Below are 17,266 nucleotides of genomic sequence, written 5' to 3'. Positions count from 1 at the left end.
TCTCTTAAATGATTTACTGCTTCCATTAACTAAAAACGTAAACTTCTCCCTAACAGGTCATGAAGACCGAACGGTACCGTCCGTCCGCCGTGTGATCCTGAACCCACAGGCGTCACCGGATGCGGGTACGGAGGGGCACGTGGGCAGCACACCGCTCTCCCGGCCGCATGTCGGTTTACGAGACCGGAGCCGCTACTTCTCAGTCAAGTAGCTCCTCAGTTTGCCTCACAAGGGCTGAGTGCACCCCGCTGGCCAACAGCGCTCGGAAGATCGGATGGTCACCCATCCAAGTGCTAGCCCAGCCCGACAACGCTTAACTTCGGTGATCTGACGGGAACCGGTGTTACCGCTGTGGCAAGGCCGTTGCCCTGCTTCCGTAACTGAAACACTTAAATAATACGTGGGTTTCAGTTAGCAAAAACGTTTCCAGTTCAGTTTTTTACACAAACTGCTTTAATTTTTATTTCAATAGCATACAATAGCAGAATAATTTTAGTACGGACCGTTTCGTTTTTTCAAAAAAGCGTTGATAAATGAGAAGCACTGTATTGCTCATGTTCTTCGGGATTCCTGTAGGAGTGCTACAGAACATAAGTAATATAGTGCTTTTCATATTTTCTCATGTCGTTCTACAGAGAACCGACGGAATATAAGCTAAAAACGTTAAGGTTTCGATGGCAGTTTTACAACAACGTCGGATATCTTCTAAAACCACGGATGCACTGAAACGTCGATGGATTTATATACGATGTTTGCGCCCCTAGACCTCGGCCTGACGCGAACATCGACTGCCGCCTGTGGAGACGTGTGCCGCTGTGCGCTCGTCTGTCTTCTGGGAGCGCAGTTGCGTCCTCAGCAGTGACAGCGTGGAGAGCTAGCTCCTCCCACGAGTGACCCGCCCCCTCCGGCGCCACTCACTCGACGGTGGCCCATCGAAATCTGTGGATGGATCCATTACCCCACCACTGCAGCTCGTGTGTGTTGACAGCGCTGAAACTACTCCGAGGCACTTTTGTAGCTAGCTTTTAGCAAAACCCGAGTCTACGTTGCTCTGGACATACAAACAAAAAACTGCAAAGCAGTATTGCGTTCTTCTTTCAGTGAGACCTACGAACTGAGTTCCGCTCTTCATACTTTAATTTTGTCTTCGAGATACACAACTAATAGAAGGAAATACACAATAAAAGCTCAGATACAACAATTATCTGCGTCATTCACTCTTTTTATTTCATTATACGACGTGTTTAGATAGTTTATACTCCCATCTTCAGGATGGACAACGACATTATGTTACATTTCTGCCAACTGGATGCATTGAGTTGTTCGTCATGGTTTCATTTTGCTACAGAAACGTATAATAGGCATTTGTTAACGCAACATGGCACTTGGATTATCAATTTTAAACGATGATAGTTACTTAAACAATTCGTTCCAGTTTACAGAACCCTGCAGTTCGTCGTAAATGTACATTTTTAACTTATTTTGTCTCACAGAACACGAATCAATAACATAAACAAACCAAACATCGTAACGATTTAAAGATACAGTATCTTGCCTCAGTGATCATTCATTACTAGCCTACAATGTAGACTGTAGATACATACAACAACTATAAAATTTATTTGAGTCTTTACAAGTGAGCCTATCACTACAGCAAATAGATGAAGGAAACACGCAAATGAAAATAAAAACAGAGAGCGGAATAATATGAAACTTCTGGACTTAGTATAGACACAATCTAATTCATATTCTTTCTGTGCAGTGCTTTGGGAATGTAACAGTTTCTTTGCCCATTAACAATAAATTTGGTAATACACTGCCACGCAACCCTAAAAACAGTAAAAATACTTTGTCCAGCTGAGGTGCATACAAAATAAGATGCACAGTATGTCGGTCAGACCGGACTAAGCTTCAGAACTAGACTCAAAGAACACATACATGCTTTTATAGACCACACACCCAGTAGATTCCCATAGCTACACACATTCTCGATATAGGACATTACTTTGTTAATATAGAGGACAGTCTAATATTAATTTACAAAATAAACAAAGGCCGCAAACTCAATTTCTAAGAAGAACTGCAAATTTTGATTCACAATACAAAATATGGACAGAACACACTAAATGAAGGAGCTGAGAAAGTGGCAGAAGTCGCAGAAGTACTAGATGATGCACTGTAATTCTTTCCACTTTGCACTCTCTGAATGATCTTAATAGAAGGTAATTTCCAAAACACTGTACAGTAAAAAAATGAAATTATATCGATACTAAGTCTGAAAGTTTTATGTTCTTGTTTTTATTTGTATGTTTACAGTTACCTATTTGGAACAGTAATACTTTTAACATGTTGTAACCAATGAAACAAATTTTATAGTTGTTGTTCGTATCTTTGGTTCCACAATGTACGTTAGTAATGAATGATTTCTGAGGCAAGTATTATATCTTTAGATCGTTACAATCTTTGTTTGTTTATGTGACTGTGTCACAAATTAAGTTGAAATGTGTGTTTATGACGAACCGCAGGGTTCTGTACACTGGAGCAGATTGTAAGTAACTCTGTCACCATTTAAAATTGATAATCTTAGTTCCATATTACGCTAACAAATGCTTGTTTGTTCGTAAAAAATGAAACCGCAACAAACAACTGGCCGCAACAGCTAGAAAAATGTAACACAATATCATTGTTGCACCTGAAGATAAGAGTGTAAACTATCGGAACGCGTAGTGAGATGAAATAATAATAGCGACTAATCCAGATAATTGTCTTATTTGAACTTTTGTTATCACAAACCATCCCATTTCCTTCCAATAGTCCTACATGGACGACATGAAGCAATACAGACTCGAATCTCGTCGGGATCTAAAGTTGGCTTTAATTACTTTCATGTCTGATAAGATACAAACGGGGAAGGGTATCTGAGTTTCTAAGAACGGGATGCTACCAGTTATCAATCACGAATTTTGCAGAGATTCATAGCATACGCTCTTCATCAAAGAGAAATTCGTCTACCTGCTCCATCTACCAGTTCGGCATTTCGTCGTCATAATCAAACGTTTCGTCGTCATAATCAAAACGTAGTTTTTCGGTTCCACTGAAGTTAGGAGCGTCTTACAACATACTTCTTATTTAATATATGCGTTTCGTAGTTCATCCTTTAAGTTTATGTCTTTTGGCTGTCTGATTAACTACTGAGGTAATGACTGTATCAGTACGATATATCATCATCTTTGCCTGTACTGGACGACAACGCGTAATCGGAAGGTTGTAGTGTCTGAGTTACGTGTAACAGGAGACGTGTTGTGGCAAGGGTTTTGTGAACTGGTGGATATTGAGGAATGTTGTGTGTCTACGTGCATCTGAATTCCTTGATCTGGATATTTCGTGATCAGTTATTACAGGTATTAAAATTAGCGTTGGGAATCCAAAAAGTGTGAACTTGTAATGGGAAGTAAACCTCCCACGGCAGCTTAGAAAAAGATTCTACATTATGTGAACTTTCTTCAGCAGTTATATATGTGAAAACGTTACAATAACCAGTACCGCTTAATTATTGTTACGAAAGACAGTAGGATTTTGAGGAATGTGAACACAACGATGAAGGAATGTAGTGGATTGGCGTTATATTGTAGTAATGTCTTTAGTCTGATGGCGAACGGGCCTAGTGCCTGGGGAATGAAGAAAATATTTTGGATTTGCAGTGTTCAAGTGGTTTAAATGGCTCTGAGCACTATGGGATTAAACTTCTGAGGTCATCAGTCCCCTAGAACTTAGAACTACTTAAACCTAACTAACCTAAGGACATCACACACATCCATCTCCGAGGCAGAATTCGAACCTGCGACGGTATCGGTCGTGCGGTTCCAGACTGTAGCGCCTAGAACCCCTTGGCCACTCCGGCCAGAATTTGCAGTGTCAGGGACATCTCGATTGTAACACAATTTATCTTACGTAAAGTATGATTGTTTTTTTTAACAAAATTATCTCTATTTTAATAACGTAATATGTTCTCTCATATTTCTTAAACATACATATATTTCTCGAATTTTTGGACGTCATTCCTTATGGACGGAAAATTTTGATTTTGCAATTAGGACACAAGCGTTGTAGTGTTCTACCCTTCCTTTCATGCAGGTTTACCATAACGTATTATCGTTCCTGCTAAAGAAACCATTCAAAGTAGCAAATTTTCCCATATAAAAAGTAATTGTTTTATCAAAATTATAGGGTATCGATCTAAAGAGCTGTGAGGTTCATTTTCTCTTGTGTTTTGACATATATTTTCCATTAGTTTCCACAATGCGTAACGGAAATGAGCCCAAACACTGCTCATCAAATGTTTCATAGGACGCCTGCTGTCGACGGAAGGTTTCGTTGTCTTTCTTGTCCAAACAAAATGATTTTCAAGCTAAATCGCTAGACGCTACTTAAATACAGTCTAAGACGAAAAAGGGGACGCACGAAGAATGAATAATGCGATTGGGACGAAAATCGGTAAATATGATGTACATTTACAAACAAACCAACAATTCAAGAGAAAGAGCTTCGCAAATTGAACACGTCAGCAACGCTTTGGTCCACCTCTGGATCTTGCGCAAGCAGTTGTGCAGCTAGGCATTGATTGACTTGTTCTACCTCTATATCAGGGATACCGTGCCAAAATCTGTTCAGCAAGCTGGCCACAGGGTCCTGCCCATACCGCTCCAAACGCTTGCAACAGGAGAGGCGATCTTGCTGGCCAAGGCACTTTAGGCAAGAAAGAGGACAAGCAGCAGAGAACCTTACCGTATGTTGAAGGGGATTATTTTGCTGAACTGTAAGCCAAGGTTGGTTTGCCACAAAGTGAACCAAATGGAGCGCAGAACATCGTCGACTTACCGCTGTGTTATAAGTGTGTCACGGATAACAGCCAATGAAATCCTGCTATTAAGCGAAATCGCACCCCAGACAATTACTCCTGGTTGTCGAATCGTATTTCAGGTTGGTATCCCACCGATCGCTGGGCATCTCCAAACACGTCACGGGCTGGAATCTCGTAGAATGGAGTAGAATTGTCTTCAGTGATGAGTCTCGCTTCCAACAGAGCCCCGATCACCAGCGAAGACGTGTCTAGGGACGCCCTGGACAGTGCTAGGATACCAGCTTGACTGTAGCCAACCGCACGGCCCGACAACCACGTTTTAATAGCAGGAACGCTTTGGCTGTCAAACGCGGCGCCCATTCAGCTCAGCCGTACGTCAACGTTGTTGCCGCTCATGGCAAGCCATCCGGGTCTTCAGCGAAATAATACTCCCTCACACACGTTATGCTGTTAACCTAAGGAACAGGTGATAGTCAATGGGCGCCAAGTCAGAACTATAGGGTTGGTGGGTGATTATGTTCCACTGAAACTTGCAGGAGAGCAACGGTTTGCCGAGTGATGTGTGGGCGAGCGTTGGCATGGAGAATGTGTACGCCTTTGCTCAACATTCCTCTTCTCCGGTTCTGAATTCCCCGTTTGAGTTTTTTCAGAGTCTCTCAGTACCTATCAGCGTTAATTTTTGTACCAGAGATTCAGCTCCGATGACGTGGTGAAAGAAGAGGTTCATAACTTTCTGAACGGCATAGCGGCGAGCTGGTATGACATGGACATACAAAAACTGGCACAGCGTTTACAAAAATACATCGACAGAAATGGTGATTATGAAAAATGGCTAAATGTTGAAGCTGTAAACTGATGTAAACCATTGTAGAAATAAAGAGGTCTATGTACTTATAAAAAATTGGAAACCTTACTCTTGGGATTACCTTCGTAAATTGACAAAATAACGTATCTAAAATGTTCTACAAAAACGCTCAGAACTCTTAAACAGCGGAAAACAATGCAGTGTACAAACACCCATTGCACCTATAAAACGCTCTCGAACTATCATCAACCGCGACGTACCAGAGAAATGTCCCCAGCAAAGTTTCCAACGCGCGCACATGCTGCAGCCCCCGACTGCGGACGCGAGCCACCGCCGGAGAGATGAACGTAGGGGAGCGAGCCACTATTCTCAGGTCGCAGCCATCTACAGCCAGCAGGTGAAAGTCACATCTGTTTTCAGGTACACAGTTAGAATCCTTCGAGTGTTATACTGATGTCACAAGTCTATGTAAATAAGAGCCACGTCACCCTCTGGACACGCATGTGTACACCTAAGCACCTTAGCTGAGGCGTACCTGCTGGGCCAGCACCGAGAGAGACGTTTGCATTGCGGCTGACCCTCGCAGATGCATCTAAAAGATTCTCAATGTTATACTGACATCACAGGTCTATGTAAATAAGATCCAAGTTTCCTCTCTGAATGCGCTATAGATATCTGTTGCAATGCTTCCCATAGTAGCACAGGGTGCATTCTGCCCAGCGATCCTAACAAGACATGTGTTTGCTTAGCCACCACGCGTAACTGCTGGTTCAGTGCAGCCATAATTGCCAAGTCAGAGTTGTATGCAAAGCGACTCACCTGCGCAGGCGCAGTTAAAAGGCTGTCAGTGTTATACTAATGTCTCATGTCTATGTACCCCCTCTGACGTGCTATAGAAACTTCCTGCAGTACTTTCAGAAACTGTTAAGGAAAATAGTCCAGAATAACGCCGAATGCTTTCTTCCTGATGCTCCTAATGGCGGAGCCTGGACATATCAGCTCCTAGGGAAATCGTAAAGTGTCGCATAAATAGTTAACTGTCGTTTCTGTAGCAGCTATCATGACATCTCAGCTTGTCTGCATGGAAATTCTAGTCCTAACAGGAGCTGTTTACGAAAATAGCCCAGAATAACAAAACTGCTTTCTTCCTGATTGGCCTAATGCGGCACCCCGTCCGTCTCATGTTACCCTTCCTAGAAATCGCGACGTCCTGCTTTCAACATGCGTCTCAGACACGGTAAACGTCCTCGCACCTATGTACAGACCCCAACTTCGCAGCATAAAGGATGTCTTGTGAATGAATGGAGCATTCTGATTTGCTCTTACTGGATTTACTCGCCAAACTGCTGCAGTCCCCTACTTTTTTCTGCAAAAGTCGTCTATAGATCATCAAATACGGAAAGGCAGTTGCTCAATTACACTGCACTGCCACTGAGGAAGGAAGCTTGAATATTGCAGCGTGAAACCTGTCTCCAAATCGGGAATATATCACCGCCTACCATGTTGATGTAGTAAGCAGACAATTCGTATCCTCCGCCATACAAAATCGATCTTTTTGCATCATGCATATAGCTGTCGACAGCCAGACACTCGTACCTATACCACGAAGACAGACAGCATAAGCACATGCACCGTATATACTCCTCGCATCACCAGATACTTCATGCGAGGTCGGGCTATCATCCACCCCAGTACCGCAGTATGCACTGCAAATTTGGAATATACAAGGTGGAGGCTACTGGATGTAATCTAGTACAGTGCTACACTATGGCTCCCGATCAGAAAAAATAGTGCATTTGCTTTAGGTGTTGGCAGCTGTACTACATTTACAAGCAATTTTAGAACACGCATCGAGAGGTTATATCATGATCGCATGGGAAGAAATGACATAAAATCGATAAAATTGCGAAAAGTAGGGGAAAATACGTATACACTGAGCAAATATCCACCGAAATGAGGGGAAATTGAGGAAGTCCTTGCATGTCTTCAGGTTGGCGCAGAACAGTTTGTACATGGGGACAAGTATGTAACAGCAAGAGGAATCCGAGAAAACGTCCACATGGAAGCGAAGGGAACCAGGGAAATAGTCACTTTTTTCCCATTGAGGCAGCATTCTACTGTATGTCTATTGAGGTAACAGTGGTACACATGAGTTGACTATCGTATTTGACGCTTGTCAGGGAAACAGAGAACTATTTGCTCCTAAACTTACATGCATCTCCGTTAAAGGAGAACAGAGAGTAGACGGAGTGATCGATTGAGATGGAGCTGTAACGAAGTACGATTTAATGGCAGACTGAAGACGCATTCTAGAAAGGGAGATGTTGCTGCAGGTCATTTGACCTATTTTCCCGCTGTCCTGAAAGGGTCCATCAGTTGCGTGACATAGCCTGCGTTCGACTCGTATACGAGGTGAGACAATAAAGTAATGAGACTGATTTTCTTTGCAAGATGTGGCAACCCTGCGGGCTTGCTTAGGCACAATATATTTGGCCTTGATCTATAAGCTGCTTCTAGTCTAAGTGACACATCGATGCAACTGCTCAGTCGTGAGTTGTGCTGTAATGAGTTAACACGCGTTTGTGTCTCTCGTCACAGAAATGGAACTGCATAATATGGCGCAACGGTATGCTATTTCTTTTTGCGTTAAATTGGTTGAAAACATGACGACAACTTAGGGTAAGCTTCAGAAGGCTTTTGTAGGGGGGGTTATGTCAAGAGCTCAAGTTTCTCATTGGCATAAAATATTTAGTGAAGGCAGAACAAATGACGATGAAGACCGCAGTGGACGACCACCAACCTCATGGACGGATGTCAACTTGAACAGGGTGCGTGAACTCGTACAATCTGATCTAAGATTATCCGTGAAAATGATTGCAGAAGAACTAAACATCAATCGAGAAACGGTTCGTCTAATAAAAACTGAAGATCTTGGTATGAGAAAGATTTGTGCAAAAATGGTCCCCAAAAATCTCACACCACAACAGAGAGAAACACAGAATTTTTAACCTCAAAACAAATTTCAGTACTACCACAGTCACCTTATCCACCAGACATAGCTCCGTGCCACTTTTTTCTATTTCCAAGCGTCAAAACGACGGTCAAGGGACACCATTTTCAAACAACACAAGGTGTCCAAAAAGCTGTGACGAGGATCTTGGAGGATATTACAGAAGATGAGTTCCAGAAATGTTACCATCAATGGCAGAAGCGCTGGAAAAAGCGTGTGCAATCAGAAGGGAACTACTTTGAAGAAGACAACACTAAAGTTGATTAAAACGCTAAGCAACATTTTTTTTCACATCAGTCTCAATATTTTATTGTCGCACCTCGTATGACGACGTGTTCTGTATGTGAATTAAAGCATTGTGTACTTGCGATCGTTAACAGCAAATCTCTCGGTTATCAGAGGACTTCCAAAAAATTGCTCAAATGGCTCTGAGCACTATGGGACTTAGCATCTATGGTCATCAATCCCCTAGAACTTAGAACTACTTAGACCTAACTAACCTAAGGACATCACACAACACCCTGTCATTACGAGGCACAGAAAATCCCTGACCCCGCCGGGAATCGAACCCGGGAACCCGGGCGCGGGAAGCGAGAACGCTACCGCACGACCACGAGCTGCGGACTCAAAGGATTTCCATCTTATGTGTGATAACCATCCTGTATCGACACATTCCTCGAAACAAACGAAGATTTATGCGATCTGTTCCATTCTCCTGTAGCATCTTGGGCACAAAGTAATGAATTCAGTTTCATAACTAAGATGATTCTAGGTTAGCGATAGGTTTTTGTGAGACACTGCAATCCCTATGTATACATCTGCTTGACATACGCTGTTTACAGAAGTAGTGACTGCATGACGTGTAATTTCGCATGTCGGATGCCACTGCTATGCATTTATCTGTTTCCTTGAAAGAAGTATTCTCCGTTACGAACGATCATTTTATGTAGGACTGATGCGGACGTAGTATAATTTCTGAACCGTGATCAGATGTGAACAGTGGACGCTATAGATCTCTGGAAAGCTCAACTGTGCACGTATCATACAGATTCGTCATTTTAAGGAAGTTGTTTTTTTCATTTTACAGTTTGTTACCATAGTTTATAGTAGTGAAACCTACAAGAAGGATGATGTCATGCGCTGGAAATATGTTTCTTACGTTGGAATATAACAGCGCTGCATTCCACATGACTGATAGGTCGGAAACTGAAGCGAGCCTGTTTTAAGTGCAGAACTCTGTAGCCTTAGAAGTGCGTGTGTTAATGTTCTCCCTTACCAACAACCTTCTGGTACTGATCCTAGACACTAGAACAACACTTCAGAATTGATAGCGTAATTGATTTACGTAAAATGCTTCAAACTCTATCCATTTGGAGATCCATCATGGATAAAAACCATCCGTTCCTTGTTCTTCTTAACCATCTGCTATTACATCACAACACTTTCAAATCTACTACTATACACCGATAATGGGTGTTAACCTCCTCGACGTGGGCGCATCTGCGCAACTGGAGAAATCTTGTGCACTTGGTTGGGCGAGGACTCGCAAAGCTCCATTTATTCATGAGACGCTGAATGTAGCAACTACTGGAATGTAGCGTCTACTCCTGGTAAGCTGCAGATTAAATTGGCAGTGGTGCTGCAGGGCAGGTTTTTCAAAGAGAGTGCGAGGGGATCTTTCAGTCTCTAACTTTATCCTAAGACTGCTAGAATGCCCTGTGACTCACATCTGCATAGAGACAGATAGCAAATTACGCACTATGCTTGAGGTGTTAGAAAAATAGAGAACACTGTCAGGTATACTTTGATGATGTATATTTTTTAGAGTTAACAATGAATGGACGTACTGAACAGTCATATTTCTACATTCACTATGGTACTCGCAAAGCAGAGGAGGGGTGGTTTAGCGATGATACTGAAATTGGGAAGCATGCTGTCGCATCATTGGTTGGTGTTGAAATAACAGGACAATTGATAACTTTTTTCCACTATCAACTGTGATGCTTATTATTACAGTACATTGACGGTGCCTTTTCCATCCCATCCATCCACTGGTAAGTTGTTGGTTATCACATAATGTCTGACTGACATCGCTTGTTTGAGCTGGAGAAAGAGACTTGGTTGCGGGAAGCCACCTTCTGGGGAACGGCTAGCACTGAAACAGTGATCATGTACATGACTGCAATATGAGGAATCAATCGAAAGAGAACACAGAGCCATTAGCTATCCCGTCACTGTGACACGTGAGTTTAAATGTAGAGGTCGTCAATCACCTTCGGAAAGCCGTTTGGAAACGCTCTACAACAACCCAAAACTCTTCCAGGTTCCTTATGTTGTGACTGTCTCTTATTTAAAATCATCCAGTATGTGTGGTGTGTTACGGCAGCAGCAGCAACAACATGATTTACACCATGCGATGCCCAGTTTTCTGTGAGATGCAATTGATCGGAAAGGTGCTAATCTCAGTTTGCAACCGACACAGGCATCGAACTCGTGGCGGAAAAACAAAATGTATGGCAGTGTACAAAGCGCATTAGAGTAGAAAAAAAAGCAATGTTTCAAACAACTACACAGGGTCACAAGGAGCGTCTCTTGCGACTTACAGGGTAGTCTGTGGGATACTGTATCCTCCTACAGTACATGTGATGAAACTTTTAACTGGTCGGTGCAGAGGATCAATTTCTGTATATTTAATAGGGTCGCCACTTGTGGTCAGTGCTGGCATACATATGGTATTTGTTTTTTATATATGGTAGGAGAGAGACGCGGTAAAGATCTTATTGAGTTTTCTATCGGATGAACATAGTGGAACTTTCATAGTTCGTAATGTTTCTCTGTTGGATGGTACATAATAATGATGATAGAATGTTTAGGCGATAGACATGACTGGGGCCAGAGGGACGCGAATATGCTTTGGACTGCAGTACCTGTATGTAGTTTAGAGAAGCACCACAATGCACTAGAAAATCCTCGTCCTTCTCCCAGTTCCCGTACTTACTTTTATACTTACTACCTCGTATTGCAGGAGTGGGCTTCATATGTCGCTGACCATACACAATGTGCATAGTTGGCGGAGCTACATCAACATGTTCTCGTTTCCATCGAATGGTCAAAATACATTCCTGCTGCACTAACTCAGCTTAGCCCGTTTCTACACCAGTTTCAGAAGGTGGTAGATATAGGTTTCTCCGACTTCTACTCATTTCTGATTTGCATTGGAACAATCACATGCCCAAAGCTGAAGGAATGGTAGCGCTGAGTCTGAGGGGCAGTTACAAGATGCACAGTCTACCTAAAACCACACTGCAATTTTATTGTAGCACATTGTTTCAAGAAAGGTGATTCACTAGTTGATGTAAACATGAAAGGACTTTTACATAGGATCCAACGCAGGTATTCGGTAGAATGGAAAGACTAGATTCCAAATCCCAGAGAGCATTTCTACCAGATAGCGTAACACTAGAGATTCGAAAAGCTTGTGTACATTTCTTACAACCTCAATCAGCACACCATCTACTGTTTTTGATCCTTCTCAATCAACCTTCGCCTATAACCCACTGGATATATCGCAGAACCTCATGGCATCGAGAGAAAATGAGTTACAAATACTGTATAAATGTCTATCGGTGGCATGAGAGAGCTGAAAATACTGATTTCATACCTCGTTTCTTGGCCGAATCACTTTCTAAATTCGGTGATTTTATCACGATGTTACATCGTTGGTGACGTGTAACCACAATGTTGGTCTGATAATATACACTCCGGCTGTCACAGTCTATATTTAGTGTCACAGTATTTGTCTGGAAAAACCACTTCACTCAGAAGTAATGCAATACCTCGATTTATAAAGCCAGTATAACTTTTAGCATTGATGCTTGTGCACACCTGTGAAACCAAGATCGAGTGTGACAATAATATAGTGATTGCGATTGTGTTTTTCTAACATTGTTTTTGGAAGACCATTACGCCTCTCTCTCTAAGACACAGTGGTACCAAACAATGGTTCAAATGGCTCTGAGCACTATGGGACTTAACTTCTGAGGTCATAAGTCCCCTAGAACTTAGAACTACTTAAACCTAACTAACCTAAGGACGTCACACACACCCATGCCCGAGGCAGGATTCGAACCTGCGAACGTAGTGGTCACGTGGTTCCAAACCGTAGCGCCTAGAACCGCTCGGCCACCCCAGCCGGCATACAGTGGTACCACTCGCAGGAAAAACTTATGAGTCATGTCCACCTATAGCTGATTTTCGGTTCATATTATTTCGTGTCTCCTGCAATTGGTTATTGTCCGAGTATTATGCTTAGTAGTAGGGGATGTGTGATCGATTCACCTTGAGCATCAGGCTTATAAAGTATGTGTTTGTGTTTCGACATGAGCAAAGGAAACGATTATGTCCAACAGCAAGGAAGCTATGGATTTGATGTGGAATACTGTGATAGCAAAGGGAAGGTATGTCAAGTCATAAGAATGTTACAGATATTTCTATTTCCAAAGCCACAGCCGTCGGCAGGATGTAATTACGATAATTCGTTCATTGTCGAATGTCATTCAACTGAGACAGCAATTGTAACATTTAATTGTAAGTACAGTGATAAACTATATATATGTGGCTGGCTTCCTAGGATGATGATTCTGCCTTGCATGCTTGGCGCGCAGCGCCGGTGACCTCTGACAGGAATGATTCGCATTTCCAGCTAATGGTAGGAGCTGTCCAAATTCAAAGGTCTGTTGGGGTGTAAGAATGTAGCTGAGTTAATCATGGCGTTCCTTAGACGGTTGAATAGCGAACTAATGCTTAGTATGTGTTGGACAACTTTCGTGATCGCCACGGAGGTTAGCCACTGGGTCTAGGGTCATGTACCACGCAGTCCTCCCATTGGATGTTTGAGTCCTCCCTCGGGCATGGGTGTGTGTGTTGTCCTTAGTGTAAGTTAGCTTAAGTTAGATTAAGTAGTGGATAAGCTTAGGGACCAATGACCTTAGCAATTTGGTCCCATAAGGCCTTACGACAAATATACAAATTTCGTGATCACTTGGAAATTTGAGAAGATTCAATATGGACGTGTGTTTGCTCTGGACCATTAGTCCCTCCCATGAAACTGTCCGATTGGCTGCTTCTTCACATTTCCTGTCTTTATTTGGTTGAGAGAACATCGATTATGGTGTGTGTTCAGTGCATCTAGCACGTGAAAGACATGTTTGCTCGCTCTTTAGACATGAGACACTCCTTAGCTGACTTTTTATATTATAGGGATGATTTGGAATCTGCTGTATCACCGACATCGATATTCACGAGTTGAAATGTCTATTTTTTTCGAGTTTTCGTCCTTACAGAAGGGATAAGTTTCTAGTTACTCAGTGGTTTACAGCTCAATCCGCCTCGCTAAAGCTTCGGGTTTGTGGAGAAATAATTTCCAGTCTATATCTTTGTAATTATACTGTGCAAGCGATCGGTAGCATACTGCTATGTGCTTCATACCGAAAAATATGGCGAAAAAAATGGTATGATATTCTGGAAAAACCATGTAAAATTAGATATGTTCCTGTAGTCCTGGAGCCTGGAGATGGGTGTAGAAAAGCAAGCGAGCAAGCAGGTCAGGGCTGGAAGCAGTAACACTTTTGTGCCAAGGGGAGCCGACCCCAAATTTGTAGAACAGTTTTGAGGGTGCTCTGGCCACTCGTCGGGAGCGGATGACCGCCCCACCTCTTCGGAAATATCTAGTGAGTGAGGAGTATACCTAAGGTGCATGTGCTTATGCTCTCTGTCTTCGTGGTGTATGTACGAATGGTTGGCGGCCGATAGTTACACGAATGATGTAAAAGGGGTGATTTTGTATGGTGAAGGATACGAATTGTATGTTTACTACATCGACATGGTGCGCCGTGATATACTGTCAGATTGGGGGTCGGTTTCACGCTCCAATATTCAAGCTTCCGCCCTCAGTGGCAGACCAGTGTAATTGAGTAAGAGTCTTCCCTTATTTGACGATCTCTAGGTCACTTTGCAGGGTTTAATTGCGGTGCAGTATGGTAATCTGTACTAAATAGCTTCTGGCTCTGAAAGTCTCATCTCCAGAATTAAAAAAAAAAATAGATGGACAGTGCTTACACACTGGCAGCATCAGTAACTTTAAGGGTAGATTCAGTAGGAGCCAATCATAATGCTAGATTCATTCACAAGGCATCTTTTGTGCTGTGATATATATGAGTCTCTACATGGTGGTGAGAACATTTGCATATGTTGAAAGCAGGTCTTAACGATTTCCAGGAAGGGTAACATATGATGGACGGTGTGTTACGTTAGGACCATCAGGAGGAATGCATTTGGTGTTATTCTGCGTTATTTTTCACAAACAGATTCTGTTAGGACAAGAATTTTCGATGCAGACGAGCTGTGAGAGAGATCACTAAATTTCCTACAAGAAGTGACGATTTCTGCAGCGTCTGTGAGGATGAGTCACTCGGCAGTTAGGTCTTCACTGAACTGCAGATAGAGAGAGGGATCGCGCCAGCAATGGTGAACACTTGTGTGCGGTCCAGAGGGTGACTTGGTGTTTATTTACATAGACATGTGACATTAGTATTACATTCGAAGAACTCTAACTGTACATGCGACTTTCACCTGCTTGCTGTAGGCAGCAGTGGTGGTTCGCCATCTGGTGCTGGCTTGCATCTGGCTGGCCCTGCAAAGCGAGTCCACACGTTGGAACAGTTTGCTGATACATTGCGTTTTTTATGTGCGCTGAGTGTCTGTGCACTACATTATTTTCGATTGTTTAGGTGTTGTGAGCGTTTACATAGCATTACACATGCATTATTTTTTGACAGTTTCTGAGTTGTTTCCGTGTCTGTCGCATTACTTTGTGAGTAGGTGTGCTGGCTGTGCAATGCATTATTTCGACAGTTTGCGAGTTGTTTTCATGTCTGTACATCAGTGTATTGTGTTATTTAGGTTACTTATAAGTAGTTTGCAGGTCTGTAGACTGTTTATTGTGAACCCAAGCATGTCAGAGCAAGTGTTTTGTTTCATTGTAATAAATATACTATGTCAAATCCAACCCATCCTAAATAAATTGTTCCAAAATAAATAACATACATCCTTCCTCTCTCCAGGAGCTGGACACAGAATGAGTCCTTTCTTACCATTTTTTCCAGACCGCCATGGGATGACAGCGCCCTCTGGTGGCAGTACTGTATACTACATCAGTTGGTCTCCAGACTTCATGGTGAACACACAGGGTCGAGCTACTATCTGAAATTGTTTAAATAAAGACTGCCTGAAAAATAAATACTTACATCCATCGTATCCAGCAGCACAGCACAGGTACTTCCTTTCCCCACCAATTCCCAGGAAGAGGTGATGGTCGGATGACTTATGTTAGTGGAGATAGCCCAAGTGACCTTTTTTCCTGTACTTTCTTAGGCTACTGGAGGTAGGTAGCCCAAGTGCCCTTTCTTCCCCACCAAAATTTGAACTTACGAAATTTCTCAAAGACACTGATGCTGCACTCAAGAATTGCATGGCCATAATACAGGTGCTGCACTTGTGCAAATGCCTCGAGGACATTTTCAGAGATATTCTAATGATGTATATCCATTATAGTGGCGCTGGCATTCGGATACGAATACACCATGGAATCCCTCCTGGGTGTCCAGTGGCTTGGAAGCGATGGACTTATCCCATTGTATTGTAGACCACACACCCTCATGTAGACTATGAGACGAAAATTGTTTCGCCACAGTATACTACAGACTCTCTGCTGATGTCTCTCCAAGACACTAATACTGACCTCAGGAACTGTCACACAATTAGACAGGTGCTGCACTTTTCCATTTGTCTCCAGGAAATATTGTGAGTAATTCTGCTAGTGTGCATCTATGATGCGGTGGCTCGTGGCTATAGTCACTCCATGGAACCTCTCCTCGGCGTCCAGTCGCTTGTAACCGATGCAAAGCAACAGGTTTACTGTACCCTTCGCACCCTCACATTAACGATGGGACACAAAAGTTGCTCAGGCTCCCTGCCAAGGTCTCCCCAAGACACTAGTCCTGCCCTCAGGAATTGCCAGGCCATTAGACAAGCGCTGGGCATTTTAATTTGCCTCTAGGACATATTTTGAGTAATTCTGCTTTTGTATATCTATGATGCTGGCGGTGGCTTTCGGCTACAGTCAGCCCATGGAACCTATCCAGGGCGCCAAATAGCTGGCAACTGATGCACTGCTGCCATTTACTGTATCCCTCTCACCTTGACATTGACGATAGGTCACAAAATTGATTCAACATTGCATACTACAGGCTATTTGCTAACGTTTTTCCAAGCCACTAATGCTGCCCTCAGGAATTGACTGGCCATTAGACAGGTGCTACTCTTTGGCATATCTGTCAGAGATGTTGCCGCACACATTCTGCTGATATATAGCTATGATAGTGTTGCTCACATTTGGCTACGGTCACCACACATAACACCTCCTTAGTGGCCAGTGGCCAGTAACAGACGGCTACCACTGTATTGCAGACCTCGTGTCCTCACTTTGACGATGAACACAAAGATTGCTTCGCCATTGCATACCACAGGCTCT

At 42.8% G+C, this 17,266-nt stretch overlaps 1 pseudogene; it reads right to left on the bottom strand.

Annotated features, from left to right (window-relative positions):
• Positions 1-250: 250 nt before the first annotated feature.
• On the bottom strand, positions 251-368 carry LOC124597408 (annotated as a pseudogene).
• Positions 369-17,266: the final 16,898 nt, after the last annotated feature.

This window comes from Schistocerca americana, chromosome 2 (genome assembly GCF_021461395.2).
Source record: "Schistocerca americana isolate TAMUIC-IGC-003095 chromosome 2, iqSchAmer2.1, whole genome shotgun sequence".
NCBI lineage: Eukaryota > Metazoa > Arthropoda > Insecta > Orthoptera > Acrididae > Schistocerca > Schistocerca americana.
This window is presented reverse-complemented; position numbering and strand designations above follow the sequence as displayed.